General features: G+C 34.2%; 1 long non-coding RNA gene across 2 annotated transcripts in view; it reads left to right on the top strand.

The window, feature by feature from the left end:
* LOC128247302 (uncharacterized) overlaps positions 1-8,117 on the top strand; it is a 138,271-nt gene that overhangs the window by 14,944 nt on the left and 115,210 nt on the right. The window contains exon 1 of one of the 2 annotated variants that reach the window (XR_008263674.1): positions 1,489-1,577. The exons of the other annotated variant lie outside the window; for it this stretch is intronic. This is a non-coding gene — a long non-coding RNA (uncharacterized LOC128247302). Of the gene's footprint in view, positions 1-1,488; positions 1,578-8,117 lie in introns of those variants that run through there. 2 annotated transcript variants of the gene reach the window in all.

Genomic DNA, 8,117 nt, shown 5'->3' with positions numbered 1-8,117 from the left:
TGTGCGGGTGGCACATAAAAGACACCATTTCGAGCGTGGCCGTTTTCGTGCGGGTGACACGTAAAAGCACCCACTACACTCTCTGAGTGGTTGGCGTTAGGAAGGGCATCCAGCTGTAGAAACTCTGCCAAATCAGACTGGAGCCTGGTGTTGCCATCCGGTTTCACCAGTCCTCAGTCAAATCGTCCAACCCATGCTAGCATGGAAAGCGGACGTTAAACGATGATGATGATGATGATGATATATATATATATATACAAATATAGGGTAAAAGATTATTAATTTATTAATAAATTAATAATTAATAATTTTTATCAAGTAGTTCAGTATGTAAAAAAACATTATCGGTAAAGAACTTATTTAAAGTTCTTTTAAATTTATAAACATGAACAGTTGCTGATCCCTTAATTATGTCTATATATATATATATATATAATTGCCAACCAAGTATGGCGTCCAATATGGGACAGTGCTACTGGCGTTTATAGCCCCAGGAAGACAGCTCCAGCTGGCTAATGACACACATTCTATGTCCGATTAGTATTTGCCATCGGATGCAGAATGTGTGCCTGTGGCTATAAACACCAATAGCAGAATGTGTGCCTGTGGCTATAAACACCAATAGCACTTGGTTGGCAATTATATGTTATGATTCCTTATTGCTACTGTTTACATCTCGCTCAGAGATTTAATATAGCCTATATATATATATATATATATATATATATGTGTGTGTGTGTGTGTGTGTGTGTGTGTGTGTGTGTGTGTGATGGGCTTTTTTCAGTTTCAGTCTACCAAATCCATTCACAAGGCTTTGGTCAGCCCGAAGGCTAGATATAGAGTGCATATGAATTTGTTTTCAATTGAAAAATACTGTAGCTCTACCACACTTGCCTCTTATTTGCATGACCTCAAGAAGAAGAATATAAAGTACTCTCTTGAATGGTCTATTATATCAAGAGTCCCCTACTTTAAGGCAAATATTAGTAAATGTTCCTTATGTATTAGGGAATCCCTTGCGATACTCAGGTCTTTTGGACCAAAAACTTTAAATAAGTTCACCGAAGTAATCCCCTTCTGCAAACATAAGTTTTCCTCCACCTTCTTGAAACTGTGTAGAAATAAAAATAAATATAAAAACAATAGATAATAACAAGTGTAATAGTTTGCGTTAGGGTGATTTGAAACCTCGAAGATTGGTTTTGATACTGCAGCCTGTTTGGCTATTCTAAAATAGCACTTTTTTAAAAAAATCTTTCAATTTTTTAAAAAATCTTTCCATTATTTGCATAGGCTTGTCTAAGGCTGGTCCATATTGACTATATAAATTTACTCTTATATAAAAATTATTTTTCTTTTTAATAAAGAAATCGCATGTCGTTACATTTGTATATAAGTTTACCCTGACGAGGGGAGTCATCACCAGTTTGCCCTCTATTGTGTTTGGAATAGAGTGGTGTACCCCCGAAACGGCCATAGGTGTTGTACGTGGTTTCGTGAAATTGATTTTACTGACTGATACCTGCTGGGTGCTGTATTTGTATTTTTAACCCATGTGTTGTGAACTTTTGGACATGGTGAGTGGAATTAAATTTTACATGTTTTACTTGCTGATACCTGCTGGGTGCCTGTTATTCACTCTTGTATATGCCTAACTGGTGCAGACTTGCCTATTGGTGTCTACTGGTTTTAAGTTGTAAATGTGCTCGAGGGAGATGTAGAACTTTGTGTTTTAACTCTAAGTGATGTTAAATCATTTCTGTCCTTGATTTTTAACCGATGGACTACTTTATGGTACCTCATTTCTTTATTTTATTTTTTATATCGACCTATATTATATTATATATTTGAAGTTTTTAATTGTATTAATTTTAACTTCTATGAAGTGATATATATGTGTATTGTGTTATACCTTTAACTCAATGTTTTTCATTTGTATGTTATCGGTTAGTATAATATATTTGTGTAAAAATGTTATACTATATGTTCTATTTCTTGCATCTTACTTCTTACATATTTCTAATTCTTTTATTTATTATTTCTTCTTACGTTATTTTTCTTACATTATATCTTCCTATTCCTTATGTTTGACGGATTATGTTGTATATCTTATATATGTTCTTTGAGGGGTGTGATATGTTGAGTCGTTAACCCAACGTTTTTATTCTATAACTTATATATATATATATATATATATATTTCTAAAAAAGTTTGAAGACCCCAATATATAAAAATGAAATTTAATTTAAAATTTTGTCAGAGATATTTTTAACATGTTTCGGTTCTTGTAAAAACGAACCTTATCAAAAATACATATTTAAAAAAATGAAATCAAATGAAGCTACCACTGCTGCTGCTTGTGCTGCTTCCACCCCTACCACTACAACCAATTAACTACTGCTACTACTGTTATTACGGTCACTACTACTGCTGCCGCTTGTGCTGCTTCCACCCCTACCACTACAACCAATTAATTACTGCTACTGACATGGACAGAGGTCACTGGCATTTACCATTACCAACACGGTCACTACTACTGCTACAACCAACAAAAAATGCCCCCACGTGGACTATTGACACCAGTAAGGAACAATTATGAACTCTTCATTTAATTTCATTTTTTTAATTATGTATTTTTGATAAGGTTCGTTTTTACAAGAACCGAAACATGCTAAAAATATCTCTGACAAAATTTTAAATTAAAATTCATTTTTTATATATTGGCGTTTTCAAACTTCTTTTTTATAAATATATATACCCACTCGTATGCCACCTACACTTTTTTATCAATATATATATATATATATATATACACTTGTTCTCTTTCTCTTTTTGTCTTCAGTGTTTATTATGGAGCATAGTGGATTAGGGTCATGATAAACAAAGAGTGAAAGATAAATGTTTGTAGTTGAGTTGAAATCATACTGCATATAATGAATGCACAACACCTGTGAACAATTAACAGAATTTATTTTACTGAAACAATAATTTTCATGTTAGTCATGAATTAGAACTTGCAATGACAAAGTTTACCCACTCGAAGAATATTATGTACCTCTTACAAATATTTAATCAAGAAGCCAGGACAGGAGAAAATATACACAATGGATTCATGTCAGTGAATTGTAGTCGCATATCCACTACAACAATGAAACGTGAAAATGAATTGGCCAGTCTATACTCAATATGGCTGGGTGAGAGTGGAGAGGCATTTTACCCTGCTCATCTTTGATGCTCTGCAAGTTTGGCACTAAACACATGTATATTTATGTCTTGTAATGGGACATTTTACAGGCTTATAGAAATATACATCACATAATGTATATCTCAGCAGATCACATGCAAAGCTGTTGTTAAACCATGGTTTTAATTTGGCATTTCATTGATTTGGTTTCGATTCTTGCTACATGTTCTTAATTACATTGATTGTATTATCATTTGGTTTGCTGGTGTCATCTTGGCACTTTTTTTGTTGTTTCTTTCATTGCTTCATTTTCTGTTCAGATTTTTTTTTATGGTCTTATATTTAGCTGAACCTAATTGGAAGTTTTATTTGGTTATAAGCTATAGTACAGCAGGATTTTAATGTCATTAGAATTATTGGGTTAGATATTAGCTAGTTACTAATTTAAGGTACATTTATGGCTCCCCCCATCAAAAAAAAAAAAAAACATATCTAAAACCATAAATATAACTGCCATCAATGGAAAGGTATCTAGAAATCTGTTAGAATGGAAACTGATCATTATTCCATTAAAGCTTTTGATAAAAAAAAATAGCAGAATTATGCACAGTGAAGAAACTATCTTTTTAAAAAATTTTAAATCACAAATTAGCAACTAGAAGCATTCATCCTATTAAAGAATTTTTTTTAATGCAGAGTTAACTGTCACATCCTGTCCATTTTTTTCATTGTGCTATGTATTTATATGGATGTCACAATGAGTTTGTTATTACTTGCAAGTAAACGAATGTTCTATTCCAAATATTAACAAGGCATAATTATGAACAGTGTCAAAATGTTGATAACTACATCTATTTTTCCCTTTATTTACTAATGTGAAAAGCTTCAATTCCTATTTATTGTTACATTAACATCTTTCAATTAATGTAGTGGATAATTTCCTCAGGTGATGTTGGCAGTCTGTTTAGCTTGGAAGGTTACACCACAATTTGGATAAATCAGTCAGAATTATTAAGTGTTTTTATTGTAAAGGATGTGTTGTGTGTGAAGATAAATAGCTCAGGGATAGTGTGTTATCCATTTGGCTACTTTCATTGTTGTTATTGTCAGTCCTTAATTATCCCTGATCCAGCAGACCTATGACCAAAAGCTGTCCAGCTGTGATCATTGTGTACATCTTTATTTCAGGCACTTGGTTTTCTAAGACCACATTATCCAGTGAGTCTTATTTTTTTATTAAAATGGTAGGAAGGGGATTTGGTTGCCATTTCTGGCAGGCTAAGTGATTACATAGAAGCTCCATTGTTGGCTTATAGCTGGGTGTAAGTCAAAGGGATTAATATATAACTGGGATGTCAGAAATAGAAGTAGGAAAAATTTGAAAAAAATGTAATAGCGAGGAGGAATAGATATAAAGCAATCAAGTGAAATACTGGTTCTATTTCTAAACTGATGAAAAAGATTGAGAAATTAAGAAGTGTGTTAGAGAGAGTGCATGAGCTGTCTCAAGTGTAGCCCAAAACAGAAGAGCTTATTTAATCCATCAATATTTGTTTTAAATACTACATATGTTCCTGTATATTTTCATTTCATTTAAAACATAACTGAGTTCTCTTGAGGCATCAAAATCTTTGGGAAACTGATTTTTTTTTACTGAAAACAGTTCCCTGCTTATCAGAAACAATTTATTTACAACCACATACTGCTTGTTGTTGTTGGTTTGTTTGAGACCACTTGTGTATATAGTTGTAATTGACTGTTCCTACGTTGTTTCGAAAGTCTGCTGAAGATTGAGGTTCTAGAAAGATTGTCCAGAAACAAATTCATCCAGGACTATAAATAAGGTATTTTTCCCATATTCATTTTAGCGTGTGAATATTTTTTTTTAGATGTTTGATTCTGTTGGAGAATGATGTTTCTATTAGTAATAGATAATAATGGTCAAAAATTTCATCATGACCAGATATCATGAGCCAAGGAGAGAATCTTTGGTATCAAATACCAGTCATCATATCACATGCATCATAAGGACCTTCCTAAAGTTCAGGAGAAGGAATTTGGGCGTGTGCTGGAATTGTTAGTATAAATACAATGGGTTGGATGATTTGACAGGAGCTAGCCAGCTGGAGAGCTGTCTGGGCACCATATCTGTTTTGGCATGGTTTGTATGGCTGAATGCCCTTCCTTTGGTCATGAATGACCATGGGATTGCACCTAGAAAGTTACTTTCTGATGCACATGTCTGGGCAAGATTGTTTATGGAAGTCCAGTAGTTTCCCATGCGTACCACCCTCTCCTCTCCATGACACCAATGTTATCTAAGAGAAAAGCAGAGGCCGATACAGCTTTGCACCAGTGACATCACAACTCATTTCTACAGCTAAGTGAACTGGAGCAATGTGAAATAAAGTGTCTTGCTCAAGAACACAACACGCAGCCCAATCTGGAAATTGAACTCACTACTGCATGATTGTGAGCCTGATCATCTAACCACTGAGCCATGCAGCTTGGGCTTCTGTCACTTTCTTTCTACTATATCCATTCAAAAAGGATGTGATTGGCCTGGGGCTACAATAAAAGATATTTGCCCAAGAAGCCGTGCCGTGGGATTGAACACAAAGCCTTGTGATTGGAAAGCAAACTTATTACCACACATCCATGTCTATGCTATTGTTAGCTCTGATAAATCAAGTCTCTGATCAAAGGTGTCCATCCATAACCATCATGTCTCTTGAATTATGGGAACTACAATGTCCAAAAGTATCATTCTTCATTTAAAATTGGTGGGTATAATTTCAGGTGCTGGTATTTATTTAGTGTACCCTGTATCAGTTCTATATCATTTGCTTATGTGGTTTTTAGAGAAAGATATCATCACAAAAGATGGTGACTTCAATAGTATGATATACTCAATGTACATGTACATACTAAAAAGGTATCTTTAACAAGATTTATTTATAAACAGCTTCCTTATCAACGACTTACTGAAACTTCTGCGGATTTTAAGAGTATGGCTATGTGTTCAAGAAGCTGACGAATCTACCAAGTGATTTCTGGTTTATTTCCACTTTAACATATATATATATATATATATATATATATATATATATATAAGTCAGTAAATAGTAGGGTTGTGTTAGCCGCATGTGGAGAAATAATAGGAAAATAAAAAATAATAATAAGGCAGAATGCTAAACTGAAAGCATATTTTAATATAGATGTGTATAAGGAGGATTACAAAGGATTTCAAAAGGATTTCTAACTTGCTTTCATTGCATGGCAAATTTTCAAGAAGAGGGAGAATGAAAATGTTTTTTGCAAAAAAATAAAAAATAATATATAAAAAAAATAATATATATAAAAATAAATATACCAATACATTATATTGTCTTTGAGCTTTTAAGGTTCAATTGTAATCCATGTAGATAATTGTTAGAAAGATTAGGATGCATGGAATTAAAAGTTGTGTTTACAAAATGGGGCTAAAAGTTTGTGTTAAGTAGGAAGTGTGGTGTCAAAACAGGAAGTGTGTGTAAGGGAAGACAATTCTGTGGGTTTTATACTCTTTAGTTAGAGTCCTGGACTCTTTGTCAACAGGACGTTTATGTCTGTTCTTAGAGAAACAGGAAGTAAATTTATATGTATTTCAATGGGTAGGCGAGAGAAGGGAATATGGTCACCGAGGTGTTCGTATGTTAAGAAATGTTTGGAATTTCTCTCTCTCTCTCTATATATATATATCATCATCATCATCATTTAATGTTCTTTCTCCATGCTGGCATGGGTTGGACGGTTCGACTGAGGTCTGGAGAGCTAGTGGCTGCACCAGGCTCCAATCTGACCTGGCAATGTTTCTACAGCTGGATGCCTTGCCTAACGCTAACCACTCTGAAAGTGTAGTGGGTGCTTTTTATGTGCCACCAGCATAGGAGCCAGTCAGGTGGGCCTGGCATCGATCACATTTGTATAGTGCATTTTTATGTCCCACTAGCACAAGGGCCAGTCAGGGGTTACTGGCATCGATCACGTTTGGTTGTTGCTTTTTACATGCCTCTGGCACGAGAGCCAGTCAGTGGGTACTGGCAAAGGTTCTCTCTTAAAGGAAAAGAGAGAATTTTTTTCTCCAAAGTAACTGTAGTGTCTTTATCTTTAGAGGTTAAAATATGTCACAAACATATTTTAACAAATCTAACCTTTATATATATGCAGTAAAACAAAAATAAAAGAGTATATATATGTCTTAATGAACAGTTACTGAATGTTTCTCTTCGAGAGATTTAGAAATAACAATATTTCTATTTTCTGATCAGTGACTGTGTGTCACTTTGAAAACTATATGTTTGAACGGGGAATTCAGCAACGCCATCTGGCCAAAGCAGTTACTCTGTATTGATAAAGAGCAATATCCCAGATGCTAGTCCACAGATATTGTTTTGCACCAGATGGGAGTTGCTGAGCTCCCTGTTTGAAAATATAAGGACACAGATACTGTGTCATATAGCCCACTAGAAACAATGTTTCTTGGGGCTAAAACAACAAAAACATCATCCTTTTCAGGACAGCCACATTATGTTGGCAAAAAGCCTTTGTTTTAAAGAACTGTTACTGAATGTCTCTCTTTGAGAGATGTAGAACTAATAATATTTCTATCTTATATATAATATATATATATATATATGTATGTAGGAGTGGCTGTGTGGTAAGTAGCTTGCTTACCAACCATATGGTTCCAGGTTCAGTCCCACTGCGTGGCACCTTGGGCAAGTGTTTCCTACTATAGCCTTGGGCCGACCAAAGCCTTGTGAGTGGATTTGGTAGATAGAAACTGAAAGAAGCCCGTCGTATATATGTATATATATATATATATCTATATATATATATATGTATATATATATATATATATATGTGTGTGTGTGTGTGTGTGTGTGTGTGT

Source organism: Octopus bimaculoides, chromosome 3, assembly GCF_001194135.2.
Source record: "Octopus bimaculoides isolate UCB-OBI-ISO-001 chromosome 3, ASM119413v2, whole genome shotgun sequence".
Taxonomy (NCBI): domain Eukaryota; kingdom Metazoa; phylum Mollusca; class Cephalopoda; order Octopoda; family Octopodidae; genus Octopus; species Octopus bimaculoides.
Note: the sequence above shows the minus strand (reverse complement) of the source record. Positions and strands in the feature narration are given on the sequence as shown.